General features: G+C 34.9%; 1 long non-coding RNA gene across 1 annotated transcript; it reads left to right on the top strand.

Annotated features, from left to right (window-relative positions):
- The first annotated feature begins 6,172 nt into the window (after positions 1 to 6,172).
- Positions 6,173 to 11,590, top strand: LOC140803369 (uncharacterized). Its single transcript, XR_012111854.1, has 3 exons — positions 6,173 to 6,392; positions 9,687 to 9,820; positions 11,174 to 11,590. It is a non-coding gene; the product is annotated as an uncharacterized lncRNA (long non-coding RNA).
- Positions 11,591 to 21,080: the final 9,490 nt, after the last annotated feature.

Raw genomic sequence — 21,080 nt, 5'->3', positions numbered from 1 at the left:
TTGTTGTTCTTCAACTGCTCTTTTGTCATATTTATAGACTTGTCTTTCAACGGTAACTTTGAATTTATGTATCTGTTGATTGCTTCTTCAATATTCCTTTGGGCAATGTTCTCTTCATTGATTGTGATACGGCGTCTTAAATGCAATAGCCGAAACACATTGTTCTATGTTGTAGTGATCGAGGTGCGACTTTCCATATTCAGTTGCTGATATGATCTTTCCCGAGGTATCTTCAGTTGAGAGATTTTAATATTTTCGGCTGAATGTTTTAACTGATCAGTTCTCAACTGATCAGTTTGTGTTAACTGATTTCAGTTGATAAGTCCAGCTGCCGAATTTGCTTTCGGGTATTAGATGATTTAATCGATTGATTTATGTTTTTGTCAAACTCCAGAATTTAGTTTCCAACAGTTTGCTATTCATTCGTACAAAGATTCACATCAATTTTGTTGTTGCAAAGATATGGAAGTATGTTAGCACAGTGTTTTCCATCATCAGATATGCTTCACCTCCATCTCATAAAAACATAAACTCCGTCAATTCTACCCAAATCCTCACCCTCTCTCGCCCTTCTGTCGTCCGTCTCCCCATTCACATTATTCAGGGCCACCGTCAATTCAAAGTCTCCCCCTTCACATACCCTATATGTACACCAACTCAAACACCGATTAAAACACTAGAAATGACCAAGTTATTTGTAGCTATTTCTTTGTCTCGCTACGGCCTTTACAACATTGAGGAAATGTTGCTGGATTATGCCGTTTCAAAGGCCTGCAAGTATGCTAGCGTTGTGTTTGACATCATCAGAATAGCTTCACCTCCACATCATAAAAACATAAACTCCATCATTTCTCTCCCAATCCTCACCCTCTCTCGCCCCTCCGTCGTCTGTCTCCCATTAACATTATTTGGGGCCACCGTCATTTCACTGTCTCCCCCTACACACACCCTATATGTGCACCAACTCAAACACTGATTAAAAAACTAGAGACGACCAAGTTATTTGAAGCGAGTTTTTGGCCTGTTACGTCCTTTACAGCATTGATGGAATGTTGCTAGCTTTTGCTGTTGCAAAGATCTAGAAGTATGTTAGCACAGTGTTTTCCATCATCAGATATGCTTCACCTCCATCTCATAAAAACATAAACTCCGTCAATTCTACCCCAATCATCACCCTCTCTCGCCCTTCTGTCGTCTGTCTCCCCATTCACATTATTCAGGGCCACCATCATTTCATTGTCTCCCCCTTCACACACCCCATATGTGCACCAACTCAAAAACTGATTAAAAAACTAAAGACGACCAAGTTATTTGTAGCTAGTTCTAGGCCTTGCTACTGACCTTACAACATTGAGGAGATGTTGCTGGAGTATGCCGTTTCAAAGACATGAAAGTACGTTAGCGCCGTGTTTGCTAACATCAGAAAATATTCCCTTCTACATCATAAAAATATGAACTCCATTACTTCTCTCCCAACCCTCACGCTCTCTCGCCCCTCCGTCATTCGTCTCTCCATCGACATTAATTGGAGTCACCATCATTTTACCGTCTCCCCCTTCACACATCCTATATGCGCACCAACTCAAACACTTATTAAAAGATTTGAGAAGACCAAGTTATTTGTAGTTAGTTCTTGGCGTCGCCTCGGCCCTTACAACATTGAGAAAAACGTTGCTGGATTATGCCATTACAAAGAACTGCAAGTACGTTAGCGCCGTGTTTGTCATCATCAGAAAAGCTTCCCCTCCACGTCATAAAAACAAGAACTTCATCATTTCTCTCTCAACCATCACTCTCTCTCCGCCCTCCGTCATACATCTCTCCATCCACATTTATTCGGGGCCAGTCATTTCACCGTCTCCCCCTTCACACACTCTATATGTGCACCAACTCAAACACATTAAAAGATTAGAGACAACCAAGTTATTTGCAGTTAGTTCTTGGCGTTGCTACGGCCCTTACAACATTGAGGAAATGTTGCTGGATTATGCCATTGCAAAGACCTGTAAGTACGTTAGCACTGTGTTTGTCATCATCAGAAAAGCTTCCATTCCACATCATAAAAACATGAACTCCATCATTTCTCTCCAACCTTCACTCTCTCTCGCCCCTCCGTCGTTAGTCTCCCCATCCAAATTTATTCGAGGCCACAGTCATTTCATCGTATCCCCCTTCACACACCCTATATGTGCACCAACTCAAACACTGATTAAAAGACTAGAGATGACCAAGTTATTTGCAGTTAGTTATTGTGCTCGCTACGGCCCTTACGACATTGAGGAAATGCTTGTGAATTATGCAATTGAAAAAATATGCAAGTACGTTACTGTCGTGTTCGACATAATCAGAAATTATTCACCTCAATATAATAAAAACATGGACTCCATCAATTTTTCCCCAATCCTCACCCTCTCTCGCCCCTTCGTCCTCTGTTTCCCCATCCACATTATTCGGAGCTACCATCATTTCACCATCTCCCCATTCACACACCTTATATGTGCACCAACTCAAACACTGATTAAAAGACTAGATACGACCAAGTTATTTGCAGCAAGTTCTTGGTCTCGCTATTGACCTTACAACATTGAGGAAATGTTACTGGATTATGCCGTTGCAAAGATCTACAAGTACATTAGCGTCGTGTTTTCATCATCAGAAAAGCTTCACCTCCACATCATAAAGACCTTAACTCCATCATTTCTCTCCCAACCCTTACGCTCTCTCGCCCATCCGTCGTCCGTCTCCCCATACACATTATTGGGCCCATCGTCATTTCACCGTCCCCCCTTCACACACCCTATATGTGTAACATCTAAAACACTGATTAAAAGATTAGAGAGGACCAAGTTATTTGCAGCTAGTTCTTGGCTTGCTACGGCCCTTGCAGTATTGCGGAAATGTTGCTGGATTATGCCGTTGCAAAGACTTGCAAGTACGTTAGTGAAATGTTTTACATAATTAGAAATGATTCATCTTCACATCATAAAAATATGAACTCCATCATTTCTCTCCCAATCTTCACAATCTCTCGCCTCCCTGTCGTCCGTCTCCCCATCCACATTATTCGGGCTACCGCAATTTCCCCGTCTCTCCCTTTATACACCTTATATGTGCAACAACTCAAGAAAATTGTTGAAGATGGAATTTCAAGTCTTGGAAGATATTGTTGCCAGAGCTATGTTGATAAAGGCAAGAAACTTCGACAGACTAAAAAGAGAGAAGGTCCAGGTGATTTATTCCATCACTAATGAAATTCAAGTTAACTGGGCATCTATTATGTTTAAATCACTAGTTGAGATGTTCTAGAAGAACAGTTCTACTGGTTTTGCTCGTAAATTAGAAAACTTCTCAAGGATGCTGGTTTCTCTCATTTCTGGAAAAGATGGTACTTCACCCAAACCATTTGTTCCTTAATTTATCATATCAAAGAAGGAAATCGAGGTCCAACAAGAAGCAACTCAAAAGCAGAAGAAGCTTATAATTGTGGTCAATGATTATGAACAAATTAGGTCTGGAGAATTCTCTATGCCCATTCAACCTCCTCCGAATCCAACCTTAACATAGAAGAAAACCAAACCTATTATTCGCATTAAGAAAAAAAATCCATTCCAGATCTATCCTCCACTCTAGCCCCATATAATAATCTACCTCTACACCAAGTTTTCAAACCTGTTGCTGCTGCCACTATTGTTGTTGCACCACAAGCCCCCAAAGACCTTCTAACTAAAATCACTCAAGTTCCTGCCATAACACCAAAGAGATCAATAGTTGGAAGTTCATGCTCTTTTATCATTGGTTGCAGATCAGCAGGTGGAGTTGTCATTCGAGGTTGCTTCTAGAATCGACTCGTTATGGAATTAAGAAACCAGTTTCCGCTGATAAAAGCGAAGGAAAAATGTATGTTTTTCCTGAAGAACCAGTGGAAACATGCCCCAAATCTTTAGTTCAAATGGCCATCGACCTTCACATGGAAGAAATAGACAAACCTGCTAAAGAACAGATTTCCTATTTTGATGGTTGGGTGAATATTTGAACAGTTCAGCATCTATCGACGTTCAAGACCAAGGGTGCCTCATTGAAGAAATGTACAAAAGAATTTACATATTTTTGAAGATCAAAATTCAGAATCTGAGTGAAACACTGGCTATTCTGAACTCCAATTATGATTTCCAAGGTTAATCTTCCTTTCATGATCAAGTAGTGATCACTCATCTCTCTTCTGAATTCAGAACTTTAGAGATGTTTGTCATGGTTATTGAGAAAAATACGAGTAGAGTTATCGTAATTGGAATTGCAGAACAGTTCAAGTTCAAGAAAGTTGAGAGAAGAGCCAAAACCCCTACAAGGGATGAGGTCTCCAGTACTCCAGCACAATCACCTGCACTAGTTGGTGTTGTTGCTGCTACTGCTACTTATCCCGCTCCAACACAACAACATTCCTCTACACTTGTCAGTTCGAGAATTTTCAGCAGTAGAAGAAGTGATCAATTCTATTGTTCAAAAGATGACACAGAAGTCACTATTGATGCTCCTTCTGCTGCTGATGTTGATGATTTGATAGCTTTTATTGTGCCTTCTATTGTTTCAATCACCCCTGCAAGTGAAAAAAGGCTTGCTGATGCTCCCCTATTCCAAGAAATTGTGCTTCCTGATCTTGAAATGTTCTATGTTGAAAATCAACAATAAATAAGGGAAATATTGTCTGCTGATCTGGAACCAAGTATACTTGTAACTACAGATATGGTTAAAATGCCTACTGAACCAGAACTTCCTATTGATCCAAATAATGCCCTGGTCCTGCATTGTGAGAATCCAGTTGACACTTCCTTTAAACTATATGTATGTGTTGCTCTCTTAACTGATATTAAAGAACGCATGGATGCAACATCTACATCTAATGATAATCAAACTGTCATAGAAATTTGGATAGAAGATGTTAAGCACATCTGCAACAAAATCATTGAAGTCATCAAGGGCATTACTTTTGAGTAGATTGCTGCTAAATCTACTTTTGACTTATTAAAAGAACTTCTGGTTAAAAAAAAATATGTCTATCAACAAAGATGTGACTAAGATGGCCTTTAAGCTTTCTGGTCTCAAATATAATTTTGTCAAAACTCAAATAGATGTCATACGAGCTCAGACTGATCTTTCATCTTCTACTACTACCCAAGCAGAATCTCTCTGTTCACTCGATTCCAAAGTCTATGCTCTAGATGCTAAGCTTGATGATCAATCTCAATCTCTTCATACTTTGGATAACCGAGTTGGCAACATTTCTGATCATTTATTTGAAATTATTCATCTTGAAAATCCACACTTTTCCAAACTATTAATACAAACGAGTAAGAGAAAGCGCTGCAAAAAAAAAAAAGGAAGAAGATGCAAGAAAAAGATCAGAAGCAGAACCTATACAAGATCAAGAAAGTGAAGATGAGGAAATTGAGAAGTAGACTGAAAACAACATTTTTTTAAGCTCGTCTTTAATTTGGCTGCAATTACTCGATACATTTGTATGATCTTGATGTTCTCACTTTTCTTATTTATGCACTTATCTTATTTTTATCTGCTTTATCATCTTCTAGTTTTGACATCACCACAAAAGTAGAAATTGAATCTTAGTTATGGTGATGAACTGCTTAAGAAAAACCAAAATCTTAAGGCACTTAGAACTTTATTTCTAGTGAACCAGAATTGTCCGGTTTTGCTAATTGTCGGGTTTTGCTAATTTTATGATTAAGGATAACCAGAACACTCACTAAGAAAAAACTCGAGTAGATTGTCAAAATCAGATATCAACAAATCTAGAATTGATTAATTCAAAGCCGGAAGCCGTAGTCATCCTGCTAGTTTCTTTTGATAACATGTCAGATAAACATCAAATCATATAATCTTCAATAAAAGACGTTTTATCCGTTTTGTTTGTACTATGTACATGATGATGTTTTTATTTAATGTGACAATTTATATAATAGTACAATTTTAAAGGGGATAAAACACAATCGATCAACAAGAACATTAGTTGTTGACGTGCAAGTGTATTAAATTTGAATTAATTATTGTGAATAAAAACTCTAAGTGTAATTCTTTTTCTATTTTTGTATTTCCTAACAAATATTATATTTTAAATTACATTCCATTTTTAAATAATTGAACTTGTACATTGTTCTACACAGATTGTACATTCAATCTAAAACTCCTCAGGCTGCCTTCATCCCTCTTGATCTGCTTCCTTGTACAGAGTAAAAAGTAGATGAATACAAGCCGCCGCTTCGGTCTCCGCATCATCCGAAGATGGGGCCGACGTCAGTGTCATTCAATTCGACGGAGGGTGTTACTTACACCGGTGACCGTGGCGGCACCGGCCGTCATGACAAAGTCGATGGACTGGGGTATTTTATATTACTTTTTTTTGTATATATTGCATATTTTACGTCGAAGTTAATCTTTTTTGGCATTATTCAGTGCGTTTACTGTGTATTGTGTTAGAATCTACTCTAGAATAAGCTCTGCATTTTTACCTTCTCCGTTTGATGTCAGGTGTAAAAGATGGTTTATATTTTCCGCGGCTGCAACACAATTTAGTTTCATATTGGATTATGCTGAATGAAAGTTAATTCTTTCGCTCTATGCTTTATGGAACGAATTTTGATGTTGGATTTATGCTCACGGAGCTCATGTTTTCGCCGAATGCCTCGAGAACCGATAGAATGGGATGGCCATTGTTGTTCCACAGTTTCATTCTTTTCAGAAACTAAGGACAAAATTTAGTGGAAAGACTGAAAGAAACATGTGGAAAAATAAGGTAATAAAAAATAATTATATTTTAAGAAAAAGATTAGAAATGATGAATAGAAAAGAGTTTGAAAAAGTAAAGGATTTATGTCCTAGAAAGATGCAGATCGTGATAATTTGTCTTATCAGAAATGGTATTAAATATGATAAACATGATTCTTGATCTTTCAATAACTTTAATAGTTCTTAAGATGAAATAACTTATATCCTCTTCGTTGTGTCTTCAAGAGTCACTAACAGTACACTTATCTTTTATTGAGTTGATTATTATGTACTATTGATTAATAAATAACTTCTTTAAGGAATGCCTTCACACACATATGTCATTCCTTTGACGATATTCGGAGTAGGAGTTGTATTTTTTTATCTTATTGTTTTTATTAACATTGCTATTTGCCAATTTTTATGGGTAAATTTACTAATTAAATCATTTATATATAGCTGCAACATGCTTTAACAGCTTTTCGTGATGAGTCAATTTTCATTTAGATTTTTAACAAAAACTGTATAGATCACCATGTGACCACTCCGTCATATTTCCAGCACACTGACCACAAGGACTCTTCCTGCAAACCATCATATGGCTCATTCAATTTTGACTTAGTTAATGAAAGCTCAGATGCCATCCCCCTAAGCGCATGGAAACATAATTTTTGTCCTCATCAAGCTTCCAATACCAAGGGCAGTCTCCCCTGAAGCCAAAAAATGACATTTACACGTAATTTTTCTAAAAATCATGTTTGACCCCCTTAATTCTTTTGATTTGTCCGCTCCTGCCTATACAGCCGTTTGACAGAGTGCTGAGTTTGCATAGAGTTATAGATTCTATAAACTTTGTTGCTAAGAACTCAAAGCATGCATGTATGAAAATAAGTAGATTACACAAATCTGCATGGACATTGACGAAAAAAAATTTCTATCTATTTTGGAGAGCTAATTGTGAATTTCAACTTTGAATTTTCCTGAATAACATTGTAATAGTGTGTATTTTTTTTGTCAAAACACGATAAAAAAGATTTGAACAATAATGCAACAATACTTGTAACATTGTTTCCTAGACTCAATCAAGGTTCACAAAATCCTAGATGTTCTTGTAATCTTATTTACTAAAATCCTAATGTAATCCAGTCTGTATTTAGCATAAACCAAGCTGCTTTAAAATGCAACGATTCAGTTATATGTGTGAATGCAGAGACAATTATGACTAATTTGGCTTTGAGTAAGATAAAGCCAAATTTTCCAGTCCGTCCTTGTTGATCCCTGCTGTCAATTTTTCAATTTGTCTAACCCTGAATACATATGAACAATCATAAAGCAACAATAACGGTAACATTGTTTCATAAACACAACCAAGGTTCACAAAAATGTAAATGTTCTTGTAATCTTAGCACAAATTCTAATGCCATCCAATCTGTAATTTGGTGAAAAACATTAAATGAAATTGTCCAGTTATATGTGTCCAAATTCATTGAAAGCTATAGCTAACCATTGTTACAATTCTAACTAACTAGCAAGGGCTTTCAATTTTCCAGTCTCTTAAGTCAGATCTCCCTGTAAGTATATATATCTCTTCCCAGAATTATATGTTTTTGCTTCCCTTTGATTTCCTTAAATCACCAAAATCAGTTCTTTTTCTCCACTTCTCTGCAATTCTATTTACCTTTGTGCTAAAAACAACAAATGGAAAGAGGCGATTTTGTATGTTTTTATGTGATTTTATGCATGTACATCTTCCTTTTACTATATATAATTGATTGTATGCCAACTTACTCTGGGAGTCTAGGGTTTTGGTTAGATCAATTCATTTACTGATTTTTATGTGTGATATATATGCCCATCTTTTCTGTGTAGGGTTCCTTCATATCATTACATCGGGTGTTTCTCATTTGAATTTTGAACAAGCTTTTATTATTCTTCTGGCCTCTTTCACTCAATGTCATTTTGATTAACTATCCAGGTTGATTAAGTTTTTTTCCCTATTGTTTTTGTTTGAATTACTCATGGGGTTTATTCTTGATTATTGGTTTTTTTGTGGGTTTCCCCAATTGTTATGTGTTACTCACTAATATTAAGATACATTAGATGATCTGAAGCATTGACTAGTATTCATAAATCTTTTCCCTTCTTTTTGGCTTTGGAAGGTGCGAAAGCTGATGGCTGTAGTTTTGATCTTCCGGTAACAAAACTAATGTTAAAAAAATTGTGTTGACAATTCTGGTTTTTCGTGTGTTCTGGTATTACTGATGAATGTGCTCTGTTTTCTTGATTGATTTGATTTGGTAAAATTTTGATGAAAGTTTCTGTTTTGTTTGTTTAGAGTTAGCAACGCATAAGAATTAGGTCTGGTTAGGTTTTTCGCGCCAATTCTGTTTGCAGATTTCAAAAGTTGGGTAACTTTTTGTATTCTGACGTGGTCTGGCTTGGAGCTTAAATATTTCCCTAATTTAGTTTTCCGTTAGTTGGTTTGTTTTTGTTGCCTTATTATAAATGTCGTTGTGATGTTTCCGTACGATTCATTCAATGTCATATGCTGGAGATGGATTTACATGATGACTTAAATCACAACTTTCAACGACATAATAGGAAATGATATCCCATATAGCAATTGTGCATTGTATTTGTCGTTATGTTACTTTTTGAAACATAAGTCTTTCTTTCATGTTTTTATTCACATATCTTAGGTCATGGTTCTACGTCCCCATATTTTTGTGATTGCACGTTTTTTAATCATTTTTTCTTTTCTAGAAATCCGCTATCAAGATTATTGGTTGTAGCATTTGTGATCATAATTTTAGGGATTTAAGATTGACAGTGTTGTCTGTTGACATTTTTCATGTTTTTCATACAATGACTTACATGACTTCCCTTGATCCCTTGTTCTAACTATGCAGCCTGGGACTCCTACGAAGGCCACCGGTTTTCCAGGCGATCCTACTATGAGTCACCCAAATTATCCGACACCTGGAACCAGTACCGAGATCATTCTCAATCACCCAAGCGCCTCTGCAAGCGTGACTGATTCATGGTACCGCCATACTTAAATATTATCCCATTTATTAGTTTTTTCTATGTGGGTTATACTCAATTACGGCATATCACTAATCAATGATGAAATCCATTTGATGATCTGAAACTTTTTGACAATTTGTTCCCTTCTTGCTTTGGAAGGTAGAAGAGAGTGATTAGGAGATTGTGCTGCATTTAACAAAAAAAAAAACCCCGAAAGATATTGGTTTATGGTTCTAGATTTCAATGATAAACTTGGTATAAATGATGAATAAGCCATAATTGTGCATTTTGATCATAAAAATGAATAGCAACAGTGAATATTTATTCAATTTGTTTGAAAGATTCTGCAAGTTCTGTTGCGCATGCTTAGAATTAGCAATGCACGAGAGTGTAGGCCTGCTTGGGATTTTCAAATATTTAAAAGTAATGAAATACCCACATAGCAATGACACTTGTTTTTCGTTATGCAACTTCTCAAAACTTGGCCTATAACTCATGGTGTTCGCCACTGATATAAAAAAATCATCTAATTCAATCGCAGAATTCCTTGTACGAAGTTTCATGAAAAATTTGAAAATTCTTAATCATAGTTTACTTTTGGACTTCCCCCCCTTGAATGCTTTATACTATTTCGGCTTAGCGGATTTCTTATCTACTGTTTGTACCTAACAATTTTCAATCATTTAATATAATATGTTTCTTATCAAAAAAAAAAGTTATATGCTCTCGTAATGTGTATGAACGGAATTTTTTGTGCACGTATTTTGTTATTTTCCCATAATCTATGAGTCGATCTAGAGGTCAGTAATCTAGTTTGTTGGTGGTGGTTGCTTTAATTACCACATTTTCAGTGATATATGATTGACTTTGTCGACTTTTGTTCCTTTTTTTCAATTCGAAGAATGCTGTGACCTTTCATTTGGTCAATGTCAAAGGTGAAAGCTTCAGTTGCGCATGCTTAGACTTGGCAACACATGAAAATCTAGGTCTGCATGGGATTTTTGCGCTATTTTCATATGCAGATTAAAAAGGTTTTTTAATTTTCTGTTCGGTTGTGTATTTTGGTTGAGCTTTAAAAAGTTTGGTAAGTTAATATTCCCATTAGTTGGTTTGTCAAATATCCCATTGGGATGTCTCCAATGAACATAATGTAACCCTAAACTCTAAATGCCTAAAGAAAATGTATTCCCCGTGTGGTTTGTCTTTGTGTTACTTAGTGAAACATATTATTTTTTTAATTGCTTTTACCACGGGCAAAAGATCATATCATCGAATGACAGATTCCGTCTGTTGATCTTCATGAACGATTTGAATATTCATTATCATTAATCTACGTTGTGGGACTGTTTTTCCCTTGAATGGTTTTCAGTTATCCCCCACGCCGATCTCTTCCACCGAGGACTCCAGCGGCTGCTGCTGCTGATTTACACGAAATTAATCTATTGCCTGCTCGTACTCGGAATCAAGCACCAGCCGGAATCATATTATGCCTTCCTGCACAACAAACTCGATCCAAAACTAAGAAGTCGCGGACAATTCCTAAAAATCCGCCACCTCAAAATCTTGAAAGGCCCAAGCAGTTGACTCGGGATGAGACTCGCCGTATGCTGATGGATAAGGCGAGGACAGAAATCACGTGTTATCTCGATCAATGACTAGTTTTTGGCCTCTTGGAACTTTGATTATTTTCTGGTTTGAAGATTTTTTCTGCAACTGAATATCAAAATGTGTGCTAGCCTGTAATATTCTTTACAGTTTGTGAGATGTGTAACTGATACTTCTGCTCTTAAAGAATTTCTTCTGCCCAGACAGAATCAACTTCTATTGTTAAATTAATTTCATTGGCAATACTATGATTTTAGTTAAGCAAATGAAAATAAATTTTATTGCTCTTCCAATTTACACAACTGAGTCATCATTTACAAATACAATTTACAAATATCTATTCGGCAAGGTGTGAAATAGCTTTAGATGGATTATCTATATGTAGAAATTCCACAAAATGTGGCTTTAGTTGTGAACTGGTACCAATGCTTAGTTCACAATCGAGACACAGATTAAGAAATATATTTCAAGAGTAGATCTTAAGCTATTACACTCCATTCTTATGACTAAGATAACATTTTACATCGTGATGGGGTGCAAATAAAAAAAATGTGTCCTTAGTATAGTTTTTTTAAATTTTGAAAAATGAGTGGATGTGACATATCTTCGACATATTACCAATGTTTCGATAAACAAAAAAAAGGTTAATCGGAAAGTTTTCATATGCAATTCAATTCTTAGGTTCAAAAAACTAAATACATATACGACAAATCAAATATCTTTCTTACAAATATAAGTAATAAAGTAATGATATAATAAAGATATGTGAGAGAATGAATTGAAAGATATAAATACCATAACTATTTTTAATATTAATTATGCCAGAGCTCATCAAAAACTAATTTCGAATATGTTTTTTAGATTTTTTTTATCAAAGATTATCACTTTGTGGTATTGTTTAGGGCGTGTACTATGTATCGTGTCACAATCTGTTTTAGAATTAGCGTTACCATTTTTACCTTGTTCGATAGATGTATGGTGTAAAACATATTTTGTTTTTCTTTGATGTCGAAACGTGAAAAACCCAAATTGATCCCTAATGTTTAACAAAAACTGAATTTGATCCCTTTCTTTGGACGTTCACAAATTAGTCATTTAACTTTCAAAAAAATTTCCCAATCAGGTCCTCTAGGTATAAATATTTTCAAAATTACTCAAAATACCCTTGGTTTTATTATTATAAGGAAATAATTATATAGAGCCTAGGATTTTTATTTCAGACATATAAAATTATCATTATTTAGTAACTTTTCTTGCTGAGGAGGAGATTTTCTCAAAATATGGATCGAATATACGCCTGAGATGTATTACTTTTAGGTTTATCATAATATTTTGGAATACTGAAAAAAAAAAGATTTAACCAAGGTTAGATATCGGGACAACCGGGAACATATCAAATTACCAAGGTAAAAATATGATTCAAAGTAACATATTCTTAGAAATAGTCCTGGATTCGTCTAAACTCTCGGGACATTCTAGAGAAATCCAAAAGATAGTACAATTATGATAGTCAGCTGTACTATATACTAGGGGTGTCAATTCGGGTGGGTCAAGTTGGGTGGGGTTGAGCAATATTACTATTCAAAATTTGCTCAACCCACCCAAACCTGAACCCGAATCAACCCGATCAACCCATCAACCCGTATAACCCGATTTTGAATTTTTTTAAAGAAAATTAAATAAAATTCAAATAATAATAATATTTTAATTTAAACACATAATAAAAAAATCTCTGTCATATATATGATTTAAAATTGAAAGTATAATCGTAGAAAAATAAAATATATTTATAAATCAACTAAATAATTATTTAAAAAATAAAAAATGTTCAAAATAAATATTAAATTATAAAAATTTATGATATAAATATACAATAAATATTGTTTTAGACATAAAATATATAAAAAAAATGTAGGCAATATTTATTAATTATATATATATTTTTAAAAAATTTAAATATTCGGGCAACCCAGGTTGACCCGAACACAACCAAACCCGATCATTTTTTTTCGGGTTAGCTATCGGGTCCAATCCGAACCCGAAAACCCCAAACCTTATTTTTTTCGGGTTGAATCGTGTCGGGTTAATGAGTCGTGTCTGATTTTGACACCCCTACTATGTACCACATAAAATTAAAGAAATCATTGAAAAACAAGAAAAATTATTGAGACGTTAAAAGATATTCAATCAAGAATTCAAACTCCAAAACAACAATCAAATTCTAATAAAAGAACTCCGGAAAGAAGGTTACCACCATCTTTTGGTATCAGAGCCTTATTACATCAGAGAGAGAAGGACAAACATTTGAAAATCACTAATCGACGATGAAAAAATGGTCAATCTTAGCAAAACTATCTCAGAAAAGAAAACAATATGATGACAACTATAGATAATATTGGTCTCAATGATCTACAAGATCTTGCATAGTCTTTTGAAAACCTCAAGGTCGTAGATATGAAAATAAACACAAATGGAGGTGAAAATTCTATTATTAATAGAATACATTTACAAGGACCACCAAGAGAAAATGTGAGATCATATGATACAAACATGGGAGGAACCGGAACAGATTTCCAAACTGGTGGAAAATCACACCAGTGGGAACACGGTCAAGGAGAAATAAAATCCCCTTGCACCAAATACCTTGTGGGAAGACTAACTAATACATCCTTATGGGTTTAGGCTTAACCTTGATTTGCTGGACTTCAAAAGCAGAAAAGATCTCATAGTTGATAGGACATTAGCTATTAGAATTGCAGCATGAACATTTGATCCCAATAAAGAAGGATTATTGCGGAGATAAGGTAACTGAACTAAGATAACTGAACTATGTAGTCGACTGGATGATCATTTGGAACTGATCAGTTTTACTACAATCAATTGAGAGCTATCAGCTAATTCTATCGGCTGTATCAAACTGATAGTTTGACACGTCATCAGTTAAGAAATGTAACTATCAACCGACAAATGTACAAAAGCACACTGCAATATGTAGTGGGAACGCTGCATTTCAGCAATGCTATAGTGTACGACTGTCAGAAGGATATTGACGTGCTAAACAACGGATAGAAAGATTCAAACGCACTCATTGTTACCGTTGGAAGCAAAGCCTATAAATAGACGAGAAGAGCAACTGAGATAATATAAGAAACCGAACTCCCAATTTGTTATTCTGCTGAAATCACTAAGCTTTCTGTTCATATTGAAAAGATTTCAAAAGCTCACACTTAGCATATACATTCATAGCATTCAAGGATATATATTGAGCGTACAAGCACAAACACATATCATTGTAATATTTGATTGTATAAAGATCAGTTGTGCTAAGTAGTTTAAGATCAGTTGAGAACTGATAAGCTGTATTGAAACTAAGAGTTTCCGTTTGGCATTGTTAAGTCCAAAACTGAAGGGGGTCTATATAAGTTTTGTATTGATCAAAGTCTTTTAGTGAATATCATATCTTCTAGGTAGAAGGGGTGATGTATGAGTGGTTGAAATCTTCGAACATCCATAAATCTCGTGTCTCTTAATTTCAGTTATATTCTATTTTTCGGTCAGTTTATTTTTGCACTTTCATTAGTTAAATGATTGATATTTATCATTAAACCGGCTCATTATTTGAAAATGTGCTAAAATTTTAGAGTATTTATTCAATCCCCCTTCTAAACACTCTTTCACATACCAACCCATCATATCAAGTGGTATCAGAGCATTTGAATCTTGTTCCTGAATATTCCTACCTACAAAATCTGATCACCATGTCTTCGTTCAACAAAATTCCAATTTTCTCAAGAGAAGAGTTCGATGAATGGAAGATTAGGATGTAGGTTCATCTAACTGCACAAGATGATGACACGTGGTATGTCATTAATGACGGACCCATGAGAATAATGAAAGCAAATACTGTTGTTGCCATAACTGATGGTGCACCCAATCGTATTGAGAAGCCAAGAGAGGAATGGACAACATAGGACAAGAGAAAATCCAATTTGGACAATGTGGCAAAAGATATTTTGTACAAAACGTTGGATAAAATCACTTTCAGCAAAATAAGATGTGCAAGACTTCAAAAGAAATCTGGGAGAAGTTGATTCAGCTATACGAAGGCAATGAGCAAACTAAAGAAAAAAAACCTTCAGTTGTTGTTCAGAAGTTCGATAATATAAAGATGAAGGCTGGAGAATCTATGAATGAATATAATGAGAGAATCAGCAGCATCATAAATAAGCTGAATGCACTTGGAAAAGTGTATTCAAACAAAGAAATTGTACTAAAAGTGGTCTGAGGTCTTCCTAAGGAGTAGGATGTTAAGACTATGGCCATGAAAGAATCAAAGGACCTGAATAAGATCGGATTACATGATCTATTTGCTGATTTGAAGGCCTACGAGTTCGAGTTGCAAACGAGAGAAGGAGAACCTTCCACACTAGCAGCTACAACAGCTCTTATTGCTGTCAAAATGGAACCAACTGATTCAATTGAGAAAACTGCTGATCAGTTGAGTAATGACGCAATGTCATTATTTGTCAAAAAATATGGAAGATTTATGAGAAGAAATCAATGCTCCTTTCAAAACAATATCAGTTGAATAACACCAAGGAAGAACCAAATGTTTTCTACAACTGTGGCAATACTGTACACTTCATTGCTGACTGTCCTAAGCCAAAGAAGGATAATCGAGTGTCAGCTGAAAAGGGAAAGAAATAACATGAGCATAGGAGAAGAACCAAAGATGATAAGAAATCATTCAGAAAGAAACACGAAGTTCTTCTAGCTAGGAAAATAAATCTAAATGGGCTGAATCTGAAAGTGATGAATCAAAACCTGAGAGCTTGAGCGGCTCCAGCGATGATGAGGAAGTCAAGTGTCTGATGGCCGATGACATAGAACTAGAATCAACCAGTGAACATGTATTCGATTTTAGTTCAACTGACTTTACACGTGATGAACTTATTTCCATATTATATGACATGGTCAATGAGTATCACAAGATTGCTATCTCAGTTGAGAAGGCCAAAGCAAATCAAACTGATTTCAATGACGATAAAACTGAAACTGATGAATCAGTTGAACTGTTGAGTCTTAAACGAGAGATTGCTGAGCTGAATGCTGAAAGAAGCAAGAATCAATCTATGATTCAGCAGTTAATGCTTGAGAATTCAAAGCAAACTGAGCTTATTCAGGCATGGGATAAATCATCAGTTTTACTAGATGAAATGCAAAAATCAGTTACCGATAAAAGTGGTTTAGGCTTTAGCAATCATGATGAAACTTCTAATAGTGCTACTCACACAAAACTGAACATGGGAAAATGGAAATATATTCACTTAGTCAAATTAGCTGTGGTGCACGAACAACCTGAGCCGAGTAGACCAGTTGAGCAGCCAGTTGAAAAAGAACAAGGCTAAAAAATATGTAATTTGTTATAGCCCTAAAACTTCAATTGATTTGTGTAGTTGGCTACCTAAAAGGTTCAACAATAAACATCTGATTTCTCTAAATGACTATTCCAATTACCATAACTGTAAGTCAGTTCAGAAAAAATATCGATTGAACAACCAGTTGAATAAGGCTAAAGCACATATTGTCTCATCCGTACACAACACACCAAGCACACAGAAGCCAGGAAAAATCATTTGGAACACAGCAACTGAAAAGTCAGTCAGACTGATCCAAGTATAGGTTCCTAAAGGACTAATAATTTTAGGACCCAAATAGATATGGGTACCAAAATTATTCATTGTATGTGATTGCATGTGACAGGTACAAACAAGGAATCAATCCGGTATCTGGACAGTGGATGCTTGTAGCATATGACAGGGGAATGCAAATTTGATCAAATACACTGGTCCAAACATCAGTTTTGGAGACAACTCTAAAGGTAAAACTGTGAGTAATGGTAAGCTCATCCATGGTAACTTTATTATCAAAGATGTCTTATTAGTTGAGAATTTGAAGTATAACTTGATTAGCATCAGTCAGTTATGCGACAATAATTTCTCAGTTCAGTTCAATATACACACTTGTACAGTTAGAAACTCAACTGATGAGATCATTTTAACTGGAAATCGTTGTGGAAATATATATAAAGTCAGTTGGATTGTTCAACCTAATGCACCAGTTTGTTTTATAGCTTCAAATCTTTTAAGAACTGGTTATGGCATAAAGGTTGAACCACCTAAATTTTAAGTCTATTGCTTATCTGAGTAACCATGATATTGTAACCGGTTTGTCCAAATAGATTTTTCAAAGGATGAAATTTGTTCAGCATGTCAGTTTGGAAAGCAAGTAAGATTTTCATTTAAAAACAAGGGGAGTAAATCATCCTCCAGATGCTTAGAACTACTGCATATGGATCTTTTTGGTCCTATACCAGTCATGAGTTTAGGGAGAATGAAATACACCTTGGTGATCGTTGATAATTTTTCAAGATTTACTTGGGTTATCTTTATAAAATTTAAAGACCAAACTGATGTACAACTGATTAAAATCTTCAAAAGATTATTAAATAAAAAATCAGTTGGTATTGATAGAATAAAGTCTGATCGAGGGACTGAATTCATCAATCAAACTCTTTCACAATTTTTTAGAAAATGCTGGGATCAAGCATGAGCTCTCAGTAGCTAGAACACCTTAGCAAAAATAACCGTTATCTACGAGTAACGATAGACTAGAGACTTTTGTATTCAAAAGATACCAGTCAAAGTATAATTGGTTATGCTGATGCTGGGTACTTATCTGATCCACTAAATGTACGTTCCCAAACCGGATATGTATTTAATCGAGGAGGCACTGCAATTTCTTGGTGTTCACAGAAACAAACACTCGTAACAACTTCATCAAATCACGCTGAGATTATTGCACTACATAAAGCAAGTCGTGAATGTGTATGGCTAAAATCAATGACACAACATATCCAAATCGCATTGGGATTACATTGGACAAGAAGCATGTGACACTATATGAAGATAATGTTGCATGTTTTGCTCAAATGAAAGAAGGACACATAAAAAGCGACAAAACTAAACATATTCCCCCTAAATTCTTCGTATTCACCGAAGAGCTTGAGAAGAATAAAGATATTGATATTCGTTACATTCAATCAAGTGAAAACTCATCAGATCTCTTCACAAAGGCACTTCCTACGACAATATTCAGAAAACATATATAATATTGCGATGCGCAATCTATGAAATTTGTGAAAAATCGTTCGTGTTAACATGAGGGAGAATTTACGTAACTGCTCCCTTTTTCTCTCACTATTGTTTTTATCCCAGTTGATTTTTCATAGTAAGGTTTTTAACGAGACAACATAAAAACACGTAATGAATACAATTATTGTATCATGATCATCGTCATAAGGGGGAGTGTTGAAAATAAGAGTTGAAATTATTGAATGTTGAAAATAAGAGTTGAAATATTGAAAATTAGTGTATTATGATGTATGTAATTATGTATTTATTTTTGGATTATTTCCAAAGAAATTCTATAAATAGCTCTATCAATTTGTGAAGAAAACACAAATTAAATAGACAAAATTATATAAAGTGTTTGTTTAATATAATTTGTGAGTTTGAAATTTTTAATTTTTTACCGTAAATTTTTACTTTTAACATAATCATTATTTTTAAAATGGTTCAAAAATTTTTAGATCGTAAAATATGCAACTTGTATAAATTCATACTAGTATTTAATTATATTAAATTAAACTTTTTAAAATAAATGAATTAAAAAATATATCAACTTGTACATCATGCTACAAAAAATGTACATTTAATCAAAAATCCTCGAGAGCATACTACCTTTCTATCATCTCTTACTCTCCACGTTCCTTGGACGGAAATATAAAATAGTATGGAATACAACCCCCCGCGAAACGCCGCGACAGACTTCGCCACGTCCATCGATGGGGCGAGCGTCAGTTTTATTGAATGCGACAGAAGGTGTTACTTATTCTGGCGGCACCGGTGGTCATGAAAAAGTCGATGGACGGGGGGGTGGGGTGGGGTTTTTTTTTTATATTACGTGTTTTGCATATTTTACGTCAAATGTTATCTTTTTGTGGCATTATTCAGTGTGTTTTCTACGGACTGTGTTAGAATCTATTCTAGAATAAGCTCGGACATTTTTACCTTCTCCGTTTGATGTCAGATGTAAAAGATTATAAATATTTTTTGTGGCTGTAACACAATTTAGTTTCATATTGGAATATGCTGAATGAAAGTTAACTTTCACTCTATGCTTTCTAGAATGAATTTTGATGTTGGATTTATGCACTTAGAGCTCATGTTTTCGCCGATTGCCTCAAATTCCAACCGAAAAAACGAAACAAAAGAAATCCAAGCCAATGGAAAGGATGATGAATTGTATTTTCGATTTACTGAGACATGCTATAAAAGAACCCACTCTCTGAAGGTTATTATTTGAAAAATATCAATGAAAATACAAGATTAAAAATATTTGATAAAAAAGGAAAAGAAAATAAATATAACCGATATAATGAGAATCGGTATTGTTGTTCCAATTTTCAATATTTTTTAAGAAACGAAGGATAAATTAAGTGGAAAGACGAAAGAAACATATGAAAAAATATGGAGATAAAAAATGATTAAATGTAAGAAAAAGGTTAGAAATGATAAATAGAAAAGAGTTTGAAAAGGTAAAGATTTATTTCCTCAAAAGATAGAGATCATGATAATTCGTCCTATCAGAAATAGTATTAAATATGATAAACTTGATACTTGATCTTTCAATAACTTTAATAGTTCTTAAGATGAAATAAATTACATCATCTTCGTTGTGTCTTCAAGCTAAGATCACTAACAATCATTTATAAGGCTCATCTTTTGGATTTTTATGCCAAAGCTTCTCTTTTTACTGATGGGAAGGTTGTCTATTCGCATGACAACAAGACGTTGGTTATTGATGATGTCCTGCTCAGTTCTACTTTCAATCTTCCTACATCTGGAATTGTTGATTTCTCAGCCATCTTCAAGGATAACATGGCTACTGCTCCGAAGAACTTTTTGGCTTCAGGAGAAAATTTGTCTCCATCTTGCTTCAAAAAATTGTTGAAGATGGAATTTCAAGTCTTGGCAGATATTTTTGTCAGAGCTATAGTGATAAAGGCAGGAACATTTGATAGACTAAAACAAGAGAAGGTCCAAGTGATTTCTTCCATTAGTGGAACTCAGGTTAACTGGGCATTTGTTCTGTTTAAATCAATATCTAAGATGGTCTAGAAGAAGAGTTCTACTGGTTTTGCTCGTAAATTAGAAAACTTCTCAAGGATGCTGGTATCTCTCACTTCTGAAAAAGATGGTACTTCACCCTAACCATTTGTTCTTTAATTTATCGTAGCAAAGAAGGAAATCGAGGTCTAACAATAAGCAGCTCAAAAGCAAAAGAAGACCAAGAGGAAGCTTATAACCGTGGTCAATGATTATGAACAAACGGGGTCTGAAGAATTCTCTACTCCCATTCAACCTCCTCCAAATTCAACGTCAACATAGAAGAAAGCCAAACATATTATCCGCATCAAGAAAAAATAACCCATTTTAGGTCTATCCTCCACTCTAGCCCCATCTAATAGTGATAATCTACCTCTACACCAAGTTTTCAAACCTGCTGCTGCTTCCACTACTGTTGTTGCACAACAAGCCCCCAAAGAC

Source organism: Primulina eburnea, chromosome 10 (genome assembly GCF_022965805.1).
Source record: "Primulina eburnea isolate SZY01 chromosome 10, ASM2296580v1, whole genome shotgun sequence".
Classification (NCBI taxonomy): domain Eukaryota; kingdom Viridiplantae; phylum Streptophyta; class Magnoliopsida; order Lamiales; family Gesneriaceae; genus Primulina; species Primulina eburnea.
This window is presented reverse-complemented; position numbering and strand designations above follow the sequence as displayed.